The following is a 25,935-nucleotide window of genomic DNA, read 5'->3' as shown; positions in this document are numbered from 1 at the left end:
AGGAAACACCCAGATTAAAGGTATTAAGGGACACAGATTGGAGGCTATGGTGCAATTTAGTGGCAAGAATGAGAAAGTTAAAGTCAATATACTGGAACATGGGGAACCAGGACAACATAGATGATATAAGCATTGGGTCTTGTGTGGGTAAGGATGCAGACTGCAAAATTTTGAGTAACTTTAAGTTTATGGTCTATTGAGGCAAGACAGCCAGACAGGGGAACTTTATGGTCTTTGAGTAGAGACAAGATTTAGGGTCATGCTGGCAGACAATTATGGTAGGACTTTGAGTGAGCAAGGTCACAGAGATGCAGGAGCATCAATCTCGATTTGAGTAAAGAAACTAAATTTAAGTTTCAGCACTAGGCCAAGTTCCTTTTTTTTAAAATATCTGATTCTGAAAGTTGCTTCCTTGTCTCATCATGGAAGCACCATCAACACAAAGATGGTACTGAATCTTGGAGACAGTTCAGCCAGGGGTGGGGAGTAAAATGTGCAACTTTGGCAATAAGATGTACTGTACATCCTGTAACTAAAACAGTACATACATTACTTATTTTTCTTCTGCTTTTAAGATCTTCTGCTTCCAAGCTAAGTTTTGACTACACCTGGTAAATACTTGCCATTTACATATATTTTAGGTCATTTTTTTTGGTTTAATTATTGTTACATGTACTGAGGTACAGTGTAAAACTTTGTTTTGCATACCATCAACATAAATTATTTCATCACATCAGTGCATTGAGGTAGTACAAGGGAAAGATAGTAACAGAATGCAGAATATAGTGTTACAGTTACAGAGAAAGTGCAGTCCAGGCAGACAATAAGGTGCAAGGCCATAGCTAGGTAGATTGTGAGGTCAAGAGTCAATCTTGAGAAATATGTCTTTCATTTCTTGGTTATGCCCTATACTGAAAATTAGTTTCTCTTATTTTATTCCCATCTCATAGACAGGATTGAACATAAAACAAAGATGGAAGGCTATGGAAGAGCCAAAGGATTTGAGAACTCAAGTTCATGCAACATTGAAAATAGCATCTCAATTTAATGTCCTTTGTAATCCAATGCAATATGACATGCACACCAAGAGGAACAGAACATTAAAATCCAGGGGGCATATCTACTGCTACATGTGTTGAACCCATGTTGTTTCTTCCAGCATGGCCTGGTTGCAGTCTTCCACTGGGACTGACATTCACAAACAATAAGATCCCTCAAGAAAACAGTAAGATCCCTCCCTATTAAAAAAAAACAAAAACAAATTATTGAGTATTTTAAAACATTTTAAAACATAACACAATTAGAATTAAAAACATTTAAACAAATTTAGTTGAAACATATGTTTACCTGCTTATTTATAACTTGCTTAGTTACTTAAAGTTCTATTTAATTTCTCCCTGTGGCTGATTTCTCCATTCATTTAATGAGACAGCTCTGCTCGCACCAGGTTAAATTACAGCTGGAAAATCTGTGAAAGTTTATGCTGCCCAACCAGATTCTATGCAGCAAAATGCAGAAGTTGCTGCGTCAGTGATATGCTAAGCAGAAAGCTTCACAATAGTCTATGCGTGGGAAAAGCCAGCAGATTTGGGCAAAAATCAGCAAAAGATCTGCCTCATTAAGTAATGGCAAAAATATTTGAAATTGTAGGAAGACCATTGTTGGTGATCAATTGTGATCTTATATTCCACAATGAAGAACGTTAAGGTAACAGTGACTACAGAGCACAGATATATTGGATGTTGGCTTGTGTGAGGAAATATCATTATGAAGAAAAATCTTTTAAAAATGTTATTTTTTAATTTAAATCAGAAGATATAAAGGAGTGATTTAATAATAGTGTGACATTATGAAAGGATGGGGAAAAAGTACATAGAAACTTTTACAAAATAGTTGAGGGAACATAGGTATCAGATTAAATTCGACCAAGTTAATTATACATGACAAATCTTATCAAATTCATGCTGTTTTTATTAATTTGTGTCTTTCTAAAAGGTTTATTCTATCCCTCAGAACTAAAGTTAACTAAATAGGCCCATAACAACTCAATTCATCCCTTCTTCCCTTTTTACACAATGGTACACTGTTAACTATCCTCTATTCCTCTGGCACCATACCTGCAGCCAGGGAGAGTTGAAAAAATGTATTGAGACCTACTGCAGTTCCCTTCCTTCTTTCTTTTGATAGCCTGGGGTATTTTTCATCCAGGCCTAGTGATTTGTCCACTGTCAAAGATGTTAAACCCCTTAATATATCCTCTTTACTATGTTAAAACCATCCATTATTTTACATTAGTCCGCCTTTAACTACACCACCACCATCACCCCCCTCTTGGGGTAGCAGTAGATATGCTCCATTGTTTTTTTTAATCTTCTGTTCTTCTTGCCGTGCATGTAGTATTGCATTAGCTTACAAAGGACATGAAGAACCTTACTGAAATCTTCTGCCTCTACAGATAGGTATCTGTTCTGTCCCACAGCTCTTAATGTTCTTATAAAACACCATTGGATTTTCTTCAGTTTTACTTGCTATTATTTTTTCATACTCTCTCTTTGCTTTCCTAATTTCTCTTTTATTTTCACTCCTACATTTTCTGTACATGTCTATACTTCCAGTTTTATAAGTTCTTACAGGGGTATCTCTTTTTGCCTTAACTTTTACCCTCCGTGGACCTTGTCATCCAGAGAGCTCCAGTCCTGCCCTTTTACTTGATGTTTACTGTGAACCCCTTGAATCTCCTTTTTGAAAGGCTCCCATTGTTCTAACACTGATTTACCTTCAAGTAGCTGCTTCCTATCTACTTTTGATAAATCATTTCTCAATTTAGTAAAATTAGCTTAACACAATATAGACCTTTATTTCATTATTGTCATTTTCCATAACAATGCTACATTTAAAAGAATTATGATCACTACCACAAAAAATGCACTTTCACAGATATTTCTTCCATTGGCCCAGTTTCATTCCCTAAATCCAGAATTTCACAGCCTTTTGTTCACCTTGCTACATATTCATAAAAATGTTCTCCTGGATACAGTTTAGAAATTCTGTGTCCTTTATACCTTTCGCACTGACAGTCTACCAGAAAATATTAGGATAATTGAGGTGATAGATAAGTTTTTGAAAGATGTGTCATCAGAACCGAAGGACCAGAAGGTGAGCACCAGTTCACAAATTACCTTCCTATCTGTTCTATCAGACACTGCGTACACCATTTTAAGATTTCAGATTGGCTTTTTCAATCAGAACCAGTGTAAAAGAAATCCTGGATCCTAAGGGACCACTACGAAGAGTGGGACGTTAAAGGATTTGAAGAGTAAGAATATTATAATGGGTAGGATATTAAAGGGTGCAGGGAGTGATTAAGGAAGACTAGATTAAATGGATGGGATATTAAAGAGTTCAGGAATAAGGGGAGATTGCTTTAAAACTACGCAGAGAATTAAAAATTATGTGGAATTAGGGGAGGGTGGGATTAGACTAGGCTGGTCTGCAACTTAATTGTGAAGCAACACATCATACAAGTTACAGATTAGTTTTGGAGAATATTCTCATTTTCTGTGCTGACCATTTAGGATGGATGGGTCTAAAGGCCACATATTTCTACTTAAACAGAAAATGCTGTAAACACTCAGCAGGTTAGGCATCTGTAGAAAAAAAATAACTCTGTATCTCTTTCCACAGATGCTGCCTGATCAACTGAGTATTTCCAGGACTGAGCAAAATAGTCAGGAACTAGTAGAACTGCTACCTCACAGCTCCAGTGACCCAGGTTCAGTCCTGCCTGTGTGGAGTTTGCACCTTCTCCCTGTGACCACTAGTTCCCCTCCCCGAGTGCACTGATTTCCTCCCACGTCCCAAAGATGTGTGGGTTTATAGATTAATTAGTCACTGAAAATTGTCATTAACGTATAGATGAGAAGTAGAATCGGTCAGGGGTAAGAGTCAATGGGGATGTGTGAAGAAAATGTTCAGGGTAAATAGGTGTTTACCAGTCAGTAAAGATTTGGACTGAAAGGTCTATTTCCAAGCTCTAGTTGCTTTGAATTGTTTTTAATTTCATATTTCCAGCAACTACAGATTTTCAAGCAAATTTTCACCCATCCCTACCTGGGTGGGTGATAAAACTGCCTCGATACTATGATGGAGACACAAGAGACTGCAGATGCTGGAATATGGAGCAACAAACTCGCAGGTCGAGCAGCATCCGTGGGAAGAGGGGGAAGGAAGGAATTGTCCACATTTCAGGTCGAAAGCCTGCTTTTCCCCAGCAGATGCTGCCCGACAGCAGGTTGTTTGTTCCCCCTCGAGTGCGGCTAACAGACCGGCCCGTTCAGGTGTTCTTTCCTATTAGATGGTCTGTGCCTCACTTTTCTGATCATCTCAACCTCGCTCATCACTCTGTTCCCAGTGAAGTACACCCACCACCCCGGTACTGTTCTATTGCCGAATCGCTGGCCAACGCCCAAGTGACCCGAAAACGGGCCGCTGAACACACTCAGCCTGAGCAGCTGCGGTGACGCCTGCAGCTCACACCAGGTCCCGCAGCGGAGACGCAAGCAACGTGACCGTCCCGCCCAGCCGTGATAGGGCAGTTAGAGGAGACGTAACCACGTGACCGTCCCGCCCAGCCGTGATAGGGCAGTTAGAGGAGACGTAACCACGTGACCGTCCCGCCCAGCCGTGATAGGACAGTTAGAGGAGGTGGGACCGCGGTATTCCTTCCTTTCTCTCTTGTCTGTGGCGGGGGCGGTTATGCGCTGGTGTCGCGGCCTTACGGGCACTAGTCCGGCCTCCAGCGTCCACGGGCAGGCATGGCATAGTGCGGGGCCGCGGCCTGGGCCTCAGCTCTGCGCGGTCGGGCGTACGGCCGTCTGTGGCCCCCCCCGCAAGCTGATTTGCGTTTCTGCGGCGCCCCGCCCGTGTAACTGCGGCGGCGTCTTTTGAAGCGAGGTCGGTTTTTGTGTGGAATACGTAACGCGAGGCGCCCGCTCTGTGAATACGTAGCGCGAGTGTTGGGGTGAGCGGGGGATTTATGGGGGGGGGGGGGTGAATCGGCCATTGGGCCCTTCGTGTTTCATAAAGTCGCTCAGAAAGATCAAGGGAAAGCTGTAGACTTGGGGTGAGTCGCGCTCCCTGTGCACCTGGCCGCCACTTTACTGCACCAACCCGCATGGTTTGACTCTGGGGCGGTGCCGACCTCGTGGTCGATGGCGCCGGGACTCGGTTACTGAACTGGGGTTGAAGCCCGGCCACATGGTGGAGTCGCCAGAGTTTCCCTTCCACGCGGTTCTGGTGGGTTGAAATGACGAGGATACAAGCGCAGTATTTTTGAGATACCCACGTTCATTTTGTAAATGAGGCTGGCAAATAGGCCGGTCCTCGGGCAGGTGAGATTTAACATTGATGTTTTAATCTAAGTGGAGCACGGGGTTTCTTTTTTTTAGGGGATTGCATGGTGGCGCAACTAGTGGCTCTAACCACCCATGTTCGATCCTGACCTCTGTGTGGAGTTTACACGTTGTCCCTGTGACCGCATGGGTTTTCACCGGCTGTTCTGCCTTCGTCCCACGTCCCAAAGACGTGCAGGGTGGCAGGGTAATTTGTCACTAAATGGCCCCTAGTAGGAGGAGTTGATGAAATACAATGGCATTAGTGTAAGTGGGTGCTTGAATGGTTGACGTGGACTCGGTGGGCTTATTGGCCTGTTTCCTTGCTACACGACTCTGATCTATATACAGTAACACGTTTGAAATGGGAGCTTTGGAAGAGGTAACAAAATGAAGCTTGTGCAACATGCACAAAATGCTGGAGAAACTCAGCAGGTCAGGCAGCATCTATGGAGGGAAATAGTCGATGTTTGCGTCAAGAACGTTCATCAGGACTGGAAGGGAAGAGGGTAGAAGCCAGAACAAAATAAAGCTTGTGTCGTGGTAGATGTTTTACTTTAATATCACTAATGTAGACTGGAAGTGTAAGGGCACTAGGAAGTATCCTGAGCATGAGGTTGATTCATGCTTTTGGGCTTCAAACCACACATTTAAACAACCAGGGATGATTGACAACAAGATGTTAAAACCCCAAAGTTGAGGGTTGTGGTTTTGTGCAGTAAAGTTGTCTTGGATGGTTTGAAGTAATTTATATACGCGAAATGTTTAAGATCAATTAGATTGAGTCGGCAGTAATGCTGATAATTGGGTATCAATGTCCAAGTCCCCCTTTTCAGCTTTGCCCATCTAAGATGATCAGTGTCTTAAATGGCCATTAACAAGGGGTAAATAATTTTCTCTTTCAGACCGGGGCATTCTTCTTCTTGTCTTGGATCCTGTCTAGAGGAACATGCTGCTTTCTATTAATCGACTATTGCAGTCTCTTACAGATTTTTAAATGGCATAATTGTGTATTTCTAAGTAAACTTGTGAAGCCCTAAATTTGGTAATTTTATGTTTCTGCTTCAATTGTAGATGAATTGAATAAACAATCAAATATGAGGATGGAATTACATTTGGAAGTGCAATGAGTTATCAAGGTGGGGAACAGTAAGAGTAAAATGTCTTGAGTATAAATTGTTTTGCTTCCCCCTTCTTTGTCCATTTAAGGCAGACAGTGTCTTGGGTGTCCAACACAGAGGGGCAGATTATTTTCTCTCTCAAACCCAGAGCAAATGTGCTGTCAATGCTTTGGATCCTGTCGTGAGGAACAGCTATTATTAAATTCCTATTTTGGAGATTGGAGAAGTTCAAGGTTGGTGCAGATTTGCAATCTGAGAATTTGTTTCATTGAGGCAATCATTTTACAAAGCATTGGGTGTCCTTGGGTGAAAATGTTAGCATGTGTAGTATAAAGCTTCATAATAAACTGCCAACATTTATCCATAAAATACATTCAAAATTTTGAACTTGCTGAGGGGTCCACTGAAATTTGCAAACAGGAACTCCACTGCTATCTCCTACAATGACATGGCATGAACTTCTGAGATTGTGCTTTTAATGTTAGTGAATCTGCTCTTTGATCTTGTGGCAGGTTAAATCCACTGGTCCATTCCATTCAGCAGATTGTTGTAGCTGTGAGGATGAAAGGCAAGTTACAATTCTAGTATTATAGTGATGGCTTAGTTTTTAGGTTTCTGAACTATATTGAATGTCAGTGACTTTTAGAAGCATTATAAATGCTTGGCACCTCTGGACTGTTGACACAACAGTTCTCTCTCAAGTTACCAAGTCTTCATTGCCTGTGGTTTTTATTTGATAAATGCCTGAAGATGCAGCAAGAGGGGCAGGCAAAAAAAGTCTGTATCTTATTGCTACTTTCAGGTTTTAAGTGATGTCAACTACAAATCATTTCTTTATCCAAACCAAAGGTCCTGCTGGATTTTGGATCATACTGGCAGAAAACTTGTGGGTTTTTCAGATTTTAAAATTAATGTGTGCAGTTGTAGCACTGTCAATTTTTATATATTGTAAATATAGTGCAACTTCAAAGCTCTTTACTAATACACAATGAAATAAACTGAGCCAAAATTAAGGGAAGTGAGGTTAAAAGGAGAAATCAGAACATTTAATAAGAGTAGAAAAATTTAATGTTGTTTAACCTTGTCAGTTTGGACTGTAATAATAGACCTGTAACAAAGAAATTCCTTCAAACCCAAGGCAAGGGAATCTCTTGTCTGTCTTGATTATTAAGAGCTAACTTTAATATCTGTAGATTTACATCAGTAATTGTAATGATTAAATTTTGTTGTTGTCATGCTTGTTTTTTAAAAAAAAAAATTTTCATTTGCAGAGCAATGAAATGAGCACAAATAATGAGGATTTGAAATTTGGAAGAATGTACTTTGAGGTATGAGTATGCATGAGAGGTTGTGTCTGAGATGCTTGGAATTTCTTAATTTGTCTCCCCCTTTCATCATTGCCCATCCAAGACTGATTATGTCTCGGATGACTAACACAGAAGGGCAGAGCAATTTCTTTCTAAAACACAAAGCAAATGCATTATCATTGCTTTGGATCCTGTCGTAAGGGACAAATATATTCTATTATAAGCTGCAGTTGAGAGTGGGGTGGGTATGAATAAATGCCACCTGATTTTGCAAAATACTGAGTCGCATTTTTTTGGGGTGGAGGGGAGTTGGATTTTGTATATGACATGGCTTGATATCCATCTCTCTGAAAGCTGTTCAGACTGTGTCTAGTTGGTTTTTTTTCAGTATATGAAAAGCAACCTTTGGGAACTCAGGAAGGGATTGACAGCTGAAGAAGGGTGAAAATGGCAAGAGCAAAAATTTGCTGACAATGCGATTAGAAATGGAAATCCAGATAACTTCTAATTCTAAGTCAAAGGATCCCATTAAAGCTTGAGTTCTTTTTCCAAGACTTTTAAATAAGCAGGCAACTTGGGTGTCTGTTTGCTAATTTCAATTGAGTGCTGGTAGCTGTCTTTTATTGTAAACTTCAATATATTTGGGGTTTTCCAGAGTTAATGGAAAAAGTGAAGATGGTAAAATGGGTATGGTTTATGTAATGCTGTAAATGCCACAGATTAATTTTATATTGGTGAATTGCTTAAATTTTGGTTTTACAGAATAGTGATTGTATCCAGGCAAATGTAGCATTTGGATCTTTCAGTAATTGAGATGAATAACCAGGGAACATTGGTGTAATTTTGTGCTGGGTAAGAATTGAGTCACTGCATCATGAAAACCCATCCTGTATTTGGTTTGGAGCAAAAAAAACTATAGGAACTCTGTGGGTCAGGCAGCATCTGGTGTGATCAACTTACCTGGTTGTGATGCAGGATCTCAATCCAATATGTTGACTATCCCAGATGCTGCCTGACCCATTGAGTTCCTCCAGCATTTATCTCTTGTTCTGGACAGTATCAGCAGTCTTTGTGTGTGTGTGTGTGTGTGGTGTTCTGGTTTGGTTTAATAAATTTGCTAGCCTCAGGCCATGTTTTGGTAAGGGTATTATCTTATGTGTATGTGAAAATATACACCAGAGCAAGTGAATGGAGAGGGCTGAATTTGCTGCAAAATGATGAAAAAAAACTTCTATTTTCTAGGTAAATGGTCAAACCAGGAGCAGGGAGCAGCATAAATGCAAGAACATGTGTAATCAACACATTGTGGTGCATCAAAGCTTTTAAATTGTAATTTGGATTATTTGCCCTTCACTTGTTTTTGTTAGGATGTTGAGCATCCCAGAATAATTTAGTGATTTGTACAATAAACACTAATTCTTTATATTGCACAAATGTACTTTCTGAAGAAACTGCAAAGTTGTTTATAAGGTATTTATACAGTTTTTCTTAGCTTCTAGATTTTTCAATTAATAACTGGTTATTTTTAATGGAATCTTACAGTGGAGACCCATTCATATTTCTGTACTGGCTCTTTGAACAATCTATTTTCCTGCTTTTTTCAAATTCTTTTTAAGTTGTCTTTGTATTTTTTTTTAGAATATATTGATTTAAAGTTTCCCATAGCTGGGGTGTTAAATATGTACATTATATAGGCAGACATGGGCCTTTTGCAAGCAAGCAGCAAGACCACTTTTTTGGTTAAAAGCAGCAAAGTGACCAGTTCTCCAAGGGAATACAGGATGTGCAGCAGTAGAAGAAATAGGTAATACTGCCATGGAATCTTGCTATCTAAGCAAAAGGTGATCCCTTGAGATGCAGTGCTCTCTTGGCACTTTTTGTTTATACTCCATTCTGAGTAGAATGCAAGCTCCCAATCTTCTGACTTGAAGCTAGTGTATTGTCTACTGTGGACTGAATTTTGAGTTATCCCACCTGGTGAAAATGGCAAGAAACTTAGAAATAGAATTGTGCTATCTCAGACTTCCGAGCATGATCATTTGAACCAGCCACAGAATTTGTTTTTTATATCCTTGGGTAGGCAAACCACACTTAATTGGGGAGGTTGCATTCCTAGAAAATGGTCTGTATGGCAATTTTATGTAATGCAAAACCATGTCACCTGTGAGTTGCAAATAAAATCCTGCATTTCATGAGCAAATTTTTATTCTGTATCTTGCATTTTTTGGTAGAGATTTGTGAATTGCTATTACCTGCTGTAATGCAGAAGTCACCCCTTCTGGTGTGTCAGAAGCTAGTTCTTATTCAGGGAATTGGGACCTTGTATTTTTTTGAACATTGCTTTTATATTCTTCGTTGGTTTCATTTATGTAATGTTTTTAGTTACTCGAATTTGCAACATTAAAATAAAAATAAGATCATTGCACTTTTAAAATTTCCTTAAATTCCAAAATAAGTCTACATTGACTTGATGGAAAATCTGGTAGTTGGCTAAATTGCTACCTGCAGAGTATTGCTGGTGGGCCAACTATCATGCCATGGGGAATGGCAAATTGGTCTGTTAAGAAAACCGGGGGATGAGTTGGGTACTAAGCTAATGTCAGTAGAAACCTCCAGTAGATTTGTAATTAGGCTCAAATTACTACACGGGAAGTCACCAAGTTACGACAGCATTCCGTTCCAGGGAACTGGTTGCAAGTCAGAAATGAACAAACAGCTGTGGAGGGAGAATGAGCACGTGGGAAGAGTGGCTGTCAGCCTTACTGATGCTGAGCGAGTCTGCTGAGCGAGTCTGCTCAGCGCTTCCAGCTTTACCCTACTCAATACAGCCCCCATTTGTTGCAGTGTGGGGTGATGGAAGTGGGGGGAAGAATGCAAGTGGAAATGCTCTATTCCCATCTGAAAGAAGGTGCCTGCAGCAGCTGGCAAATCTATTCTGGTCTCAAATGCTTGTATGTATGGGCTGCCCATAAGTTTGGTGTTAACCTGTACAGTGTTCCCATTAGACTAACTTTTATAATAATAACTGGAAATACTTAGGTCAAACCACAACTGTGGGAAGAGGAATTGATGTTTCAGATTGAAGATCTTTTATCAAAACTGATTTTCAGCTGTACTATAATGTAACATGACAATGGATACCTGAAATGAACCCTTGTATAGGTGAGTGCCTGAAATACTTCTGGGTGCCATTAAATTATTGATACAAGAATCTGAAGCAACACAGCAGTGGAGAAACATAAGACATAGGAGCAGAATTGGGTCATTTGGCCCATTGAGTTTGCTCTGCTATTCAATTATGGCTGATTTATTTTTTGCTCTCAACCCCATTCTGTCAATCTCCACTTTAAATACTGTGTACCAAATGACTTGGCCTTCACAGCCATCTATGGCAATGAATTACACAGATTCACCATCCTCTGACTAAAGAAATTTCTAATTGTTCAAAAGGGATGTTCTTTTATTTTGAGGCTGTGCTATCTGGTCCTAGACTCTCCCACTACTGGAAATGTCCTCTCCATGTCCACACTATCTCGGCCTTTCAATAATCAGAAGGTTTCAATGAGATTTTTTTTCTTCCTTCCTCTCTCTCTCTCCACCCCCTTTCCTTCCCCCCCCCCCCCCCCCCCCCCCCAAAAAAAAATCCTTATGAACTCCAGTGACTACAGACCCAGAGCTATCAAATGCTTCTGGTACAGTAACCCTCTCATCCCTAGGATCATTCTTGTAAACCTCTGGACTCTCTCCGATGCCAGCACATCCATCCTTGGATATGGGGCCCAAAACTCTTTAATACTCCAAATGTGGTCTGACCAACACCCTAGAAAGCCTCAGCATTGTGTCCTTTTATATTCCAGTCCTCAATGAATGTTAACATTGCATTTGCATTCCATACTACCAACTCAACCTGCAAGTTAACCTTGAGGGAATTCTGCACTAGGACTCCAAGTCCCCTTGCACCTCCAATTTCAGAATTCTCTCCCAGTTTAGAAAATAGTCCGTGCCCTTATTCCTTCTACCAAAGTGTATGACTGTCTACACTGTATTCCATCTGCAACTTTGCCCATTCTCAGGAAGAACTCAGCAGGTCAGGCAGCACCTATGGATGGAAATGTCCAGATGAGGGGTCTTTACCTGAAATGTCCACTTCCCTCCATAGATGCTGCCTGACCCACTGAGTTCCTCCAGTGTTCCATTGATTTGTTGTCGATTAATGAGTGATTAAATAATCCTTAATGTTCCTTAATACATTCTGGTAAGTATCAGTACTGTAGTGAAACTCATTTGTCATTGGTTGGGAAATTGTAAATCTTAATGCTGCTGACATTTGTTGATGCTGTGAAGCATCTGAAAACAAAATCTGAAGCTCTTTAGTACCTGCACAAAGGGAAAATACACACTGAAAAGTTACTGATATTTATAGAAAAATCTTTGACCGTTATGCCTTGTGGAGTAGATTGAATTTGTCTCTTTGGTTTTATTGAAATTTCCAGTGTGGAATACACTTATGGAAGAGGCTTCCATTTAAAAATCATTGGCTTAAGTTTTATCTTAAAGTACTCTCTACTATCAAATGTCTTTCAGTTTTGTTCATTAAGGGCATGTTGACCTTAAATAGAACTTTGGGGGGGGAAGCAAAATATATAAGGAAAAGTATTAAAAATGGTGCACTTTGATGCTATTTGTGAGTTGCTTTCTTGTTCAATCTTTTTATTAAATTTCAAATTAATATACATTACAATAGTGTTATGGACTCTTAATGTCCCTTTAAGATAGAGAGTGTGTGTGTATTTGTGTGTGTGGTGTGCTTACGTCAATAGAAGATAAAGGACGTAATGACGTGGTAGAAGTTAGATGAAGGAGAGAAAGACACCAGCCATGCTAGTTTTCTCTATCGATGGATGAGAAACAATAACTGTGTCTGCCACTGAAATCCATGTATGGAAGTTGGAAGTAATCCGGTGGAGTTCACTTTGTTGCTGACCTGTAGAAGGAAACAGGTATGTGTGTGTGGACGACCACGATTCGGATGCTTTTTCGGGGTGAGGAAGTCACTACCGAGTAAACACTGAAGTGTCGTTTGGGTTCCATCGTGGAACATTTGGATTTCGTATTTACTCTCTGTTTCTCTACGTCTTATCTTCAGACAACGGTGGTTGTTGAAGAAGCCCTTGCTCATGTTTCACCTTATGGCTTGCGGAACTGAACTTTAAGAACCATTCTGGAACTTGGAGTTTGGGTCTCTCCCCCTCTCCCCCTCTCCCCCTCTCCCCCTCTCCCCCTCTCCCCCTCTCCCCCTCTCCCCCTCTCCCCCTCTCCCCCTCTCCCCCTCTCCCCCTCTCCCCCTCTCCCCCTCTCCCCCTCTCCCCCTCTCCCCCTCTCCCCCTCTCCCCCTCTCCCCCTCTCCCCCTCTCCCCCTCTCCCCCTCTCCCCCTCTCCCCCTCTCCCCCTCTCCCCCTCTCCCCCTCTCCCCCTCTCCCCCTCTCCCCCTCTCCCCCTCTCCCCCTCTCCCCCTCTCCCCCTCTCCCCCTCTCCCCCTCTCCCCCTCTCCCCCTCTCCCCCTCTCCCCCTCTCCCCCTCTCCCCCTCTCCCCCTCTCCCCCTCTCCCCCTCTCCCCCTCTCCCCCTCTCCCCCTCTCCCCCTCTCCCCCTCTCCCCCTCTCCCCCTCTCCCCCTCTCCCCCTCTCCCCCTCTCCCCCTCTCCCCCTCTCACAACGAGTTTAGTTTTGAGGTTAACGTTCAAGGTTTAACGTTTTTGAATTCTAACATACTAACATTTTTACTTTTATTTTACGTATTATCATTAGTGATTAATAAAATAGTTTTTAACACTGAATCATGCTTAGTGTGTTTCTTTTGTTGCTGGTTCGTGACAATAGTGATTATACACATGGTGCAAAGAGATTGGAATAATAATATACACTCACAGGAAGTAAAATATATAATCTGAACCTCCCAATCTCTTAGTAAGTGAACATGATACAAAAGAATTTGAAAAGAAATTTAATTAATATGAAAAAGAACCTCAATTTAAAAAAAACAAAAAAACTTTTTTAAAAAAAAGCCAGACTGTTATTTCTTCGGTTAAAAAAAAACATTGTCATTAGCTCTGCTCCTCTATATTGAAAGGGATTCGAAAAAGGTCAGCTTATGTCATATGGAAATAATGAATGGGCTCCAAACTTCCTCAAATTTAAGTGAAGGATCAACAGTACCACTCCTAATTTTATCTGTTTAAACATGTTATATTTTGAGAAAACCATTGAAATGTGGTAGGAGGTATAGAATCCTTCCATTTAAATAGAATGGATCTCTTGGCCATTAATGTAACAAATGCAATCATATGACAAGCTGAAGTGGATAAATGGCTGGAATCCATCATTGGTAACCCAAAGATTGCAGTAATAGGATGAGGTTGTAAATCAATATTCAATACAATTGAAATAATATTAAAAAATGTCTTTCCAATAATTTTCCAAAAGAGGGCAGGACCAAAATGTATGTGTCAGGGAAGCCACCTCCGAATTACATCTGTCACATAAAGGATTTATATGGTGATAAAAATGGGCTAACTTGTCCTTAGACATATTGGTCCTGTGAACCACCTTAAACTGTGTCAAAGAGTGTCTAGCACACATTGAAGATGTTTTAACTAATTGGAGAATTTTCTTCCATGTCTCTATAGGTAAAAGTATCTGGAGTTCTCTTTCCCATTCATTCTTAATTTTATCAAGTATCTCTAGATGTATTTTCATAATCAGATCATAAATTATTGCTATCAAGCCTTTCTGATAAGGATTAAAACCTAAAATTTTTTTTCTGTAATTTCAATTTTATGTGGTATTGGAAAAGTAGGTAAAATAACTTTTAAAACATTTCTAATCTGTAAATATCAAAAAAATATGATCTAGGCAAATTCTATTTATTAGACAACTGTTCAAAAGACAGTTATCAATAAATAGATCACGAAAACATGTTATTCCCTTCATTTTCCATAAAGAAAAAGCTAAATAAATTCTGGATGGTTGAAAGAAAAAATTGGATTGGATGAGTTGCTTCTATTTGCAAAATAAATTCATCTGGAATCTTGTGATTTCTCATTTTTATGATTTGACATGGTTCATGGCTGAGATACAAAGACCAGAAAGTACAGTGAATTTATCACTAAACAAATTAGAAAGTATTTTCCACTTTAGTCTCTTTGAATTAAAAGGGCTTAAACCTTCAAGAGATTGCAATATGCAGAATAAGTTGTAAATGTGTTGGGATGTGATTTAATACATTGTTGCACCTGTTAAATTAGTGTTCTGTGATAGCTTTGAAGTAAACTAAGGCTGGACCTGCAGTTGGACTCCCTCGGGAGTATCCATGAAGCTGAGACATCATGGACAGAAGCTTTAGCGAGGTGGTCATAAGCAGCAGTTGGATGACCACTGGGGTGGGTAAACTGGAAGGGCAGGATTCTCCTGTGGTCATTCCCCTCTATAAAAACTGTTCTTTTGGATACTGTTTAGGAGGGGAGAGGGGTGGTAATAGCCTTCCAGAAGAGAGCCAGCTTTGTGGCACAATGACTGGCTGATGCACAGTAAGAGATTAGAGTTGAGGACAGCTGTAGTGACTTGATAAGGGGACAGATGGGAGATTTTGTGGTTGCGAATGAGAATCCAGCATGGTACATTGACTCCAGGGTCAAGGATGTCTGGGTGCAAAATGTACTCAAGGGGGAGGGTGAGCAACCAGAGGTCATTGTACACTTTTGTACTAATGATATTGGTAAGAAAAAGGATGAGGTTCTGTAGTATGCATATAGGGAGTTGGGCAGAAGGTTAAAAAGCAAGACCACCAGATTTGTAATTTCTGGGTTACTCCCAGTGCCACACACCAGTGAGGATAGGAATAGAAGGATAGTGCAGATGAATGTGTAGCTGATGAGTTAGTACAGAAGGGAGGGATTTGGGTTCTTCGGCCATTGGGATCTCCAAGGGCAGAGGTAACCTGTACAGGAGGGATGGGTTGCACCTGAACTGGAGAAGAACCAATGTCCTGGGAGGGAGATATGCTGGAGATATGCTAGAGCTATTTAGGAGGGTTTAAATTAATCTGGAAGGGATGTGGGACTAAGAAGTGTGACAGATGAGAAAGTTGAAGCAAATGTAGAAGTTAATGCAAGCACATCCAGTAGGCAAGAACAGACCAAGGTGCCACAGGAAGGTGTGATAGGCTAAACTGCATTTATTTTAATGCAAGGATCTTGACAGGTAAGGCAGATGGACTTAGGGCATAAATAGGCACATGGGATTGTGATATCTATTACAGAAATGTGGTTGAGGGATGGGCAAGACTGGCAGCTCAATGTTCCAGGATACAAATGCTACAGGCCTGATATAGATGGAGGTGAGAGACGAGGGGGAGTTGTGTTTTTGATCAGGGAGAGCATCATGGCTGTACTTTAGGATATTCCTGGGGGAACGTCAATATGGATAGGAATTAGGAATAAGAAGGGGGTGATATCTTTGAGATTGTACTATAATTCCCCCCAGTAGTCAGTGGGAATTAGGAGTGAATATCTAAGGAGATAGCAGATAGCTGTAGGACTAATAAGGTTTTAATAGTGGATGACTTTAACTTCCCTAATATTGACTGGGACTACCACAGTGTTAAGGAATTAGATGAATCAGAATTTAAGTGTGGGTAAGTTTTCAGGCATGGATATTCTCACTCAACCTTTGATTACCAGCTGCGGATTGAGTAAACATACAGCAATTTCTTGCAGAAGAAAAGCTATTGACATGAAATGCTAACTTTCTCAACAGGTGCTGTCTGACTTGCTGACTATTCTGCAATTTTTGGCTTTTATTCTTGCTGCCTCCATATCTGACACAGAGCTTGTGGTAACCTTGCTCTTTTTCTAGTCAAGAATTTTACTCCTGTACCTAATACTTGGACAGAGGTAGCCTGGGGGCAAGAGCACCAAAAGTGTCCAGGAGCAAACAGGTCACTGCCCATAATGCCTGCAGTTTTGAATCCAGGATGTGCAAAATTAATACTTTCCTACAACCAGCACTCCTACAAAATGATCTGCAGTAAGCCCATGTGTAATTGATCATCTCTTTGAGCAGCTGGCATACCCTTTTCATTAGTGCTGCATGGAAGTTCAGGACATTGTTGATGGCCCATTCTGAAGTTTCTGGTATCAGGCTGCCCTCTGTTTAACAGAAGTTGTAGGCTCGCATGTTTTGATTTCCTACTGGGAAGCAATGTATTTGTAAAAGAGCAGAATGAAAGTCAGTGTGCAGAAGTACCTTTTTTGTAAGGTCATACTGGAGTCTATGCTGCTTTAGTTTCCTTTTGTAGAAAAAGACCACAGTTTTAGCAGCCATCTTTGCAGCTTTGTGCATGTAGCCAAAATGCATTCAGAACATTGGCATATTTACAGATAATGTGTATTAAAACAGGACTCGGGTTCTTTTGGGTTTCTTTCGAATGACAGAATCAGTAATGAAAGACACCACAATTTCACAAAAACTTGAACTTTATTTAACACAACTAAACACAAAGGAAACTACACAAATCTAATCTAACCCAAATTAAAAGAAACAGGACCAAAAACCCAAACTCTCCCACTTAACACTTCCCTAGTAAAATCAACCTCACGTTTGCATGTAGTTCTCAGCGATACTTATCGGCATCCAGTACTTGGCAACGTTGCATTCTCTGCCACTCAGTCTATCACCGAAGGGGAGCCCTGGGGTACTTCAGCAAGATGTGAAGGGGTTTGACAGTCGCCAGACGTTGGCCACGAACCAACCCACCATGGAGAAGCTGCGAAGGACTCTCTTGTGGGGCGCATCTTTATAGTCAAGGAGGGACTTTGTGCCCCATTTGGTCCTAGCATAACAAAGGATTCCACACCTTTGCTAACCCTTCCCATTGTTTTTGAGAGTCTCAACAGTTATTAGTGCAGAAAAATTCCACTGTTAATGAACAGATAAAAATTCCAATCTTCTAGAGGGTGGGTGGCTCCATGAGAGTGCAGCTGAGAAAGGTTTGTGATGAAATCAAACAAAGCCCTGGGATCTTGTCTGATGGGGCAAATTAACACCCCCCATTGTCTCACTTGGCTGAAGCATACCCTGATTGTTTTGCAAAGCTGCCTGTTTAACTGCACCCGATTAATGCTTGGGGCTACCTTCCACATTGATGTCTTGCTGTTCCACTACACGGTTTCAGTAACTCCTGGGAAAAACAAATAGTCCTAACAGAGAAAGATGCTTCTTTTAACCCTTTAGTTACATCCAGCCATTGGTAGCTGTTGCAACAGGGAAATCATTGATTGTTTTTCATCTTACCACAAGGACCTCTGGCATCATGAAGGTTTGTTCCATGCCCCAGGCTGTATATGAGGAGCAGCTGGAAAAGGAGAGGGTTAACCTAGGTTCTGTAACCCAACTTGTCTGAGTTCAACTGGCAGAAAGATGAGGTTGTGCTGCTTTTGGTAATAGGTTTCAGCTTTAGGCTTGTCCTCTGTATGAACTGCAGGTAACAAGGCTGACAAGCTGGTGTGGAACAGTAAAGATACTTTGGGAGTGTAGTGGTGGGTTCAAAAATACTGTTATCCTACAAGGTGACTGCAGATCTGTGCTCTTAAGAACCATTGTTCCTAGGAGCTGTGTTAGCAATCCCATAATATGTTGAACATTTGACTGCTGTGATATCCTGAAATTCTGAACACAGGTATGATGACAGCAGTCAGAGTTTGCATAGTACAACTCTGAGGCTTCACTGCAGGGTTCAGATGTTGGGTGGCTTCTATTGTGCTGTAATAGAAGCTGGGCATTGGCCATCAGATGGTGCATGAAATTAAAGTCTGCAAGTCGAAACTAAGCTGGCCACTACTTCCATGCTAGAAAAGTTGGGCTCTAGACTTTGCACAGCGTATTCTGCAAGGTGGTGCTGAATCTTTGAAATGGGACTCTCAATGCACCAACTGTTCCACAGCGGGTACCTGCCAGCCACTGCAGGCTGCCTCAATGGTCCTTATTCAATTCCTCCGCATCAGAAATCAATGGTGATCTTTTCCTCTGGAATGAGACAACTATGTTATCCTTTCCCCCTCCGTTGGTCTATTATTAGCAGGTAACTCACCATATGATGATCTCATCAGTAAATTAACCTCTGTGTGGTTAATCTAGCATCTGGCTTAGAAATGACTTAGAAAAATTCTGGAAACATCTGGCAATATTAAATCGATTTAGCAGTGTATATTTTCACTCTTCAGCACTGCCCATTTTGCAGTGCTTGGGCATATGAAAAGGAGAAAGGCACAAATACATAGTTGGGGATTTATTGGGTAGAAAGCAAGAGTTTCAATATCTCTATCATGTAAAGCAGAGGTGATTGAGACAAGGGTGAAGTGGGTGTATGAAGGATTAGATATGAAGATACTGCTACCATCTGTGACTTCCTCCCCACTGCTGGCCATACACTCTTATGGCAATTTGAGTTGTAGGGAGCATGGATTTTGATGTAGGACAAGTGATGCACCCATTTCTGATGCTCATCAGTTAGCTACTGTTGCTAGAGTTGTGAGCCACTTTCTCCACACAAGCAGGTAAAGTTTGTTCATTGGTGTGGCACAATGTGCTTGGTTAATATAGTTGTCATGAGTGAATACTTCCAGATATAAATGTGAAGCTTGCAGCAGTGATAAACATCCAAGGGTGTATTAAAGCAAATGAAGCTTGGCTCAGGCCTGGTTAATAGATTGTTAGTAGGTGAGTGATTGGGGGGTGGCGCATTGAAAGCAGGGACTGAGGCTAGTGCTACACTTGTTGGGATATTGGCATTTACAAATGTACTCACCCATTGAATTTCATTGAGGTTATTGAGTTGTGTTTTTATATTTGAATCCTTGGGGCTTGATTCTTGGCACTGATTGAAATAAATTTCTTCTCCCATGTCCTTTGGAATCTGCCACGGGAAGACTTGCTAGCTCACTGTGGACATGGGAAGTCTTTATCATCTCTTCCACCAAAGACTCCAGTCCAGTGAAAGAAAATAGTGCCATTGCTGTATGTCCCTTAGATCAGCTTAGCTTGAAATTATGTCAGCACCTTTTCCAGCATCAAGAATTGAGAAGATAGTAATGTCCATGTACGTTACAAACTTGCCGACTCCCAAAATTTGGAGACACAAGAGACTGCAGATGCTGGAATGTGGAGCAACAAACAAGATGCTGGAGCAACTCAGTGGATCAGGCAGCATCCATGGAGAGAAATGGACAGTCAATGTTTCCAGTCAAAACCTCTCATCTGGACTGAAAGAGGTAGCCAGTATAAAGAGGTAAAGGGAAAGGATAGAGCAAGAGCTAGCAAGCGATAGATGGATCCAGGTGAGGAGGAGTTGATAGGCAGATGGAGGAGAGAAAAGTGGAAATAGAGGCTGAGAGGTGATAGGTATAAGTGACAAAGGCTACAGATGATGGAATCAGATAGGAAAGGATGCTGGAGTAAAGATCCAAATAAGGGAGGTGGGATGGAAAGATTGTTGGGGAAGAGGACCCAGTGGAAGCAGTGTGTGAGTGATGGGCAGTAGGAGTGGGTTGATGGGGCAGGAGCTCCAGAAGGCCTTGGTGGATGAAGCGCAGGTGCTTGGCAAAGCAGTCACCTAGTCTGCACCTGGTTTATTCCATCTAGTGCTCCTAAAAGAGGCCACTTTAGGAGCACTAGATGGAATAAACAAGGACGGTAGAGGGCATGTGAAAGTCTGCTTCGCCTGGAAGGGCTGTTTAGGGCCCTGGATGGTGGCGAGAGAGGAGGTGTGGGGAGTGGTGTGACACCTCCTACAGTTACATGGGAAAGTGCCCAGGGACAGGGAGGGATGGGTAGGGAGAGATGAGCGGACCGGGGGGTCACAGAGCAAGTGGCCCTTGCAGAAAGGGGTGGATAGGAAGAGAAGATGTGGCTGGCTCGCAGTTGCCAGCCATTTTAATTCCCCTTCCCATTCCCACACCGACATGTCTGTCCTCGGCCTCCTCCACTGTCAGGGTGAGTCTAAGCGCAAAATAGAGGAGTGGCACCTCCAGTTCCATCTAGGTAGCTCCAACCTGATGGCATGGACATTGAATTCTCCAATTTCAGGTAACTGCTCCCACTCTGTCCCTTCCTCTCTCTCTTGATCTACCCAGTTCACCCACCCCAGCCCCCCATCACCCTGTTCCCTTCCCCTCCTCCACCCAATCCTGCTCATCACCCACACACTCCTCCCACTGGGTCCCCTCTCATCAGTGTTCCCATCTGCCCTCCCCACCTGACTTATCTGGTTCCATGCTCCACCCTCCTTTCCCATCAGATTCCATTATCTGCAGCCATTTGTTGCCTCCACTTTTCACCTCCCAGTCTCTGTCGCTATTTCCACCCCTCCTCACCTGGATCCACCCTTCCCTTCAGCTCTTTTTATACTGGCTATCTCCCCTCTATCTTTCAGTCCAGATGAAGGGTCTTGATCCAAAACGCTGACCCATTGAGTTCTTACAGTAACTTGTTTGTCACTCTTAAAGTTTAATGGTTATCCTGAAAACTCTGAGATGCCAGTCAAAGCTGTATGAGTGAATACCAGTAATTGAGGGTCAGTTCCCAGAGATTAAACCTGATGGCAAGAGGACCAGCTCGGATGATGAACTGAAGAATTGCAAACCTCTGCATCGCCTAAAAATGTAGTTTGGTAGTAATTCAAAAGCATTGGAATTATTTGTTCCTTTGTGGTTTTGGATTTGCAATGTTAAAATTCCAAATTTCAACTGATAGGTCAACTATGTGATAGGTACCTTTTGCAGCACATGTTTCCCTGACTCTTGGCTACAATCCTAGCTTCTATTGCAAAAGAGAAAACAACGTACAGCTTGGGAAGGGGCTAAAACATACAACTGGGAAAGCTATAATGACGTCAAAGTTCAAATCCCAAAGACTGAAGAGGAATAGTAAATCCACACTTAAAACAAATTAATAGTGCAGCATTCTCCCCTATACTACCTCCATCCACACACACATACCAATATTACTCACGGGTAGTTATACTTTATCGTCTCATGGTACCTGGGTTTTGGAAATTTCAAGAGAGATATCAGAGGGAGGTTCTTCACCCAGAGAGTGGTTGGTGCATGGAATGTGCTGCATGGGGTAGTGGTGGAGGCAGATATGTTGGTCAAGTTCAAGAGATTGTTAGATAAGCATATGGAGGAATTTAAAATAAGGGGATATGTGGAAGGAAGGGGTTAGATAGTCTTAGGTGTGGTTTAAAGTTTGGCACAACATGGTGGGCCAAAGGGCCTGTATTGTGCTGTATTGTTCTATGGTTCTATGGTCATCTAATGCCCATCCCTAATTGCTCTTGAGAAAGTGGTGTTGAACTGTACAGGTATTCTCATGTTGCTGTTAGGTAATTTAACTGAATGGCTTGCTGAATCAGTTCAGAGGGTGGTTATCAGTCAATCCATTTCAAGGTTTAAGGTTCAATAATGGCCAGACCAAGTAAGCATGGTGGATTTTTCAGGACATTAGCAAACCAGCTAGGGTTTTACCACAATCTCATAGTTTCATAGTCACCGTTACTTCCACAAACTTTTTGATTCTAGGTTACTTAATTAACTGAATTTAGATCCCCAAACTGCCAAGGAATATAAACACATCTTTAAATTTTTAGCCCAGGCCTGGGAACTAGTCCAGTAACTTAGTTTTTGTAACATACCAGTTAAGGAAAATTCTGTTTATTAATTTTCTAGAAACTAACCAGGAAATGGATTCTATGCTACTTTCTCTTTCTCTTCCTTCCATCTGTGGAGAAATACAGGCAACCTCCATGTTCTGGCCATTTGGGTAATGGAAATTCATAAATCACTACCCAAGAATTTGAGAAACTGGAATAAAATTTGTTCTTAGAAATTTATGTGAAAAGAAGTAAGTAAGTACAGTTTTTTTTCAATTCATGTTTCTTGACACATGCACAGATGAAGCAACTTTGTGTTTTGGAAAATTACAATACAGAATATTTTCTAGGAATGCAACCCCTCCATAATACAGCTGTTGCATGTATATCTATCCCACACTTCTGCATTCCACCCCAGGTCTTGTTTTCTTGCAACAATGTAAATGTTGGCCTATTATGATCAATGTGACATTTGCTGTTACTTCAAGTAGAGCTTCAGGGAGAATGTTACATTGAATTTGAAAAATGATAGGTTATCCAATTATTCAAATCTGATATCATATAATAAATGCTTAACTTTGATGTATAAAGGTATTGCTGAGAGCAGTTGGCTTTCTTTTGATCTGCATTCAAAGCTTTTTAAAATACATGTACATACTGAGGATAATTATCAGTAAAGCATTACATTTTTATCTTTAATGATTAAAGCACTGGGATGAATCTATGAAATCAGATTCATTTAACCTTTCAAAAAATAATTTCATTTTGACTTTCTGCCATCTAATTGTTCGTTATGAATTGCCAGTCAATTACATGAAGATAATTCTGGTCTCTGAATTTAGACATTAAATTATTTTTATTAGATTGTCCACTTTAAACAAATCCTTTTGGTGTTGGAGAATGACTGGTTCAAATTTTCCTTACAGTATATAATATCTCTGATGTCAGCAATAAACCAAAATTACTCTAGATAATTTTCTTGGAGTTTTATTAAATTTGAATACTGGGTTCTTTTACATTAATTTTGTTTCATTCCCTGGGTTGGAATAGACAGAAAAAAAAATAGCATTTTTGGTAGGATAGTGCATCATACTTTCTTTGGTAATGGATTCACATTTTACCAAGGTTGTGACAAGTTTTGATAAAGTACACTTTTATTGTAAAACTTCAATTAGATTCATTTAGTAAAAGCTTTTCTCTGCTGTTTTAATTCATTTTATATTTGCCTTTGGTTTTATTATTACCATGCCTTCCTGCCAGCTGGTCTTGACAAATCCATTAAGTCTTCTTCGAGATTGTGGCTGGGTCCATGAGATCCACACATTAGGACCCGCTGCATAATCCCTCCTTTAAGACTAATACAAATAGCATTTATTCTGCTGATATCCTTCCAAAAAGAGTTGACACTTGCTGAGATACAGTTCCAAGAGTGTCAGCTACCATCTGGTATTTTCTTCAGTAGGCCATTATTGATGGGTGAGCCTTGACAGAGAGTGTCAGCAGGTTACTTGACCACAGGGGATCTGAGCACTTCCTGCAAAAGGTTTGGTGAATTGCCTTCAGGGGCAGGAATTCTGAATGATTTTCTCTTCCTTAACCCAGAGAGCACTAAAGAGGATCGTAATGCCTCTCATGGTGCAGGCTAAGGACATTTATCACAGGGTTAAAGATCACAAGACCACAAGGAAATAGGAGCAGGAGTAAACTACTTGGCCCCTCAAGCCTGCCCCACCATTGAATATGATCATGGCTGATCTACCCTGGGGCCTCAACTCTTCCTCTATGCCAGATGCCCATAGCTCCCAATTCCTTGATCTTCCAAAAATGTATCTACTTCCTCTTTAAATACCCCCGATGATCTAGCCTCCATAAACATTCAGGATAGAGAATTCCAGAGCTTCACCAACCTCTGCAAGAAGTTGTTCCGAAGCACCTCAGTTTTAAATGACCATACCCTTTCCTTGTAATTACGTCCCCTTGTTTGGGATTCTCCCATTAGCAGAAACATTTCAATGTTAACCTGTCATTACCTCTTAGCATCTTATATGTTTCAATAAGATTATCCTTTATTCTGCTAAATTTAAAACAATACAAATCTTATTTATTTAGTCATTTGGGATAGAACAGCCGCCTTATCCCAGGAATTAGCCTAGTGAATCTCTTTTGGATTGCCTCCAATACCAGTATATCCTTTCTTATTGGTGCATAGTATTTCAGGTATGAGTCTCATGAATACCCTGTACAATTTTAACAATACTTCCCCTTTCCTAAACTCCAACCCTCTTGCAATAAAGGCCAATACGCCATTTGCCTTCCTAACCACTTGCTGCACCTGCCTGCTATTTTTTTCAATTTGTGCACAAGAACACCTAGGTTCTCTCTGCACTTCACTCATCTGCAATCTTGTCTGCATTTACATTCCTCTTACACATAACATCCTAAGAGGGCACGACAGGGTAATTGTTGAGATGTTTCCACCTGTAGAGGAACCTTGAATGAGGGGACATAATACAACATAAGGGCTGGTCATTAAAAATTAAGGTGTGTAGGAACTTCCTGCAGATGCTGGTGAATCTCTGGAATTCTCTTCCCTGAAGGGTTTTGGAAGTTAGATCATTGGGGGTACTTAAAGAGGAGGATGATAAATTTTTGAAAGATTGGGGAACTGAGAGCTATGGGAATTGGCGCACAAGAGGAGATGAGACCTGGGGCAGATTGAATGACATGGCAGAACTGAGGGGTCAAGTGGCCTACCCCTACTCTTATGTTCTCATGTTTTTTATTATATTAACAAAATTGTATAAAGAAACTGAAACAGCTACTTGGAATATAGCAAAAGGAAAATCCAGCAATAGAAAAGAATGGGACAGATTTTGGTGTCAGTTCTTCTCCTGTTAATGTTTGGGTATTACTGCTGCAGGCTGTAAAGTTTTAAAGGGGCATTGGTGTATTTTTTGCTTGCAAGGTAAATGGGCCAATTTGTGCTGGACCTAACCAAATGCCTGGATTCACGACCTACACTTCCCACCCACTAGGACTTTTTCCTGAATGTACAGGGCTGTACAAGCTGACCCTTTGGACCCAACAGGTGGACTGTATGTTGTACTGTGACTGGGCCTCAGGTAGCATATCCTGAGCCCCCACTTTGGAATGCCCAGACATCCTTTGACAGCTCACTCTCTGTCAAAGCCCTATGAACAGTTTTTAAACCTCTCTGATAGAAACATTTAAAAGCTATTAAAACAGCTTTCAATAATGAAAGGTATTTAATGCTACAAGTAAAAACATAAATTTAAACACAAGTTTTTAACCACCAGTTTTCACAGGATCACATTTAAATGAGGTCTCTGTTCCCATGCTCACCTTTCCTGACATAAAGATAGGGGTCAGAGCCAAAATGCATCTACGCTGGTGC

General features: G+C 41.1%; 1 long non-coding RNA gene and 2 other non-coding genes across 4 annotated transcripts; all 3 read left to right on the top strand.

Annotated features, from left to right (window-relative positions):
- The first annotated feature begins 4,728 nt into the window (after positions 1–4,728).
- On the top strand, positions 4,729–10,018 carry LOC127583717 (uncharacterized). 2 transcript variants are annotated; one of them, XR_007958292.1, is made up of 4 exons: positions 4,729–4,953; positions 6,465–6,529; positions 7,783–7,839; positions 9,061–10,018. It is a non-coding gene; the product is annotated as an uncharacterized LOC127583717 (long non-coding RNA). The 2 variants fall into 2 exon arrangements; XR_007958293.1 differs by lacking the exons at positions 7,783–7,839; positions 9,061–10,018 and adding an exon at positions 7,024–7,079.
- Positions 6,587–6,705, top strand: LOC127567596 (small nucleolar RNA SNORA26). The gene has a single exon (XR_007955934.1). It is a non-coding gene; the product is annotated as a small nucleolar RNA SNORA26 (small nucleolar RNA).
- LOC127567597 (small nucleolar RNA SNORA26) lies at positions 7,909–8,027 on the top strand. Its single transcript, XR_007955935.1, has one exon. It is a non-coding gene; the product is annotated as a small nucleolar RNA SNORA26 (small nucleolar RNA).
- Positions 10,019–25,935: the final 15,917 nt, after the last annotated feature.

The sequence above is a fragment of the Pristis pectinata genome, chromosome 2 (genome assembly GCF_009764475.1).
Source record: "Pristis pectinata isolate sPriPec2 chromosome 2, sPriPec2.1.pri, whole genome shotgun sequence".
NCBI classification, from domain to species: Eukaryota; Metazoa; Chordata; class Chondrichthyes; order Rhinopristiformes; family Pristidae; genus Pristis; species Pristis pectinata.
This window is presented reverse-complemented; position numbering and strand designations above follow the sequence as displayed.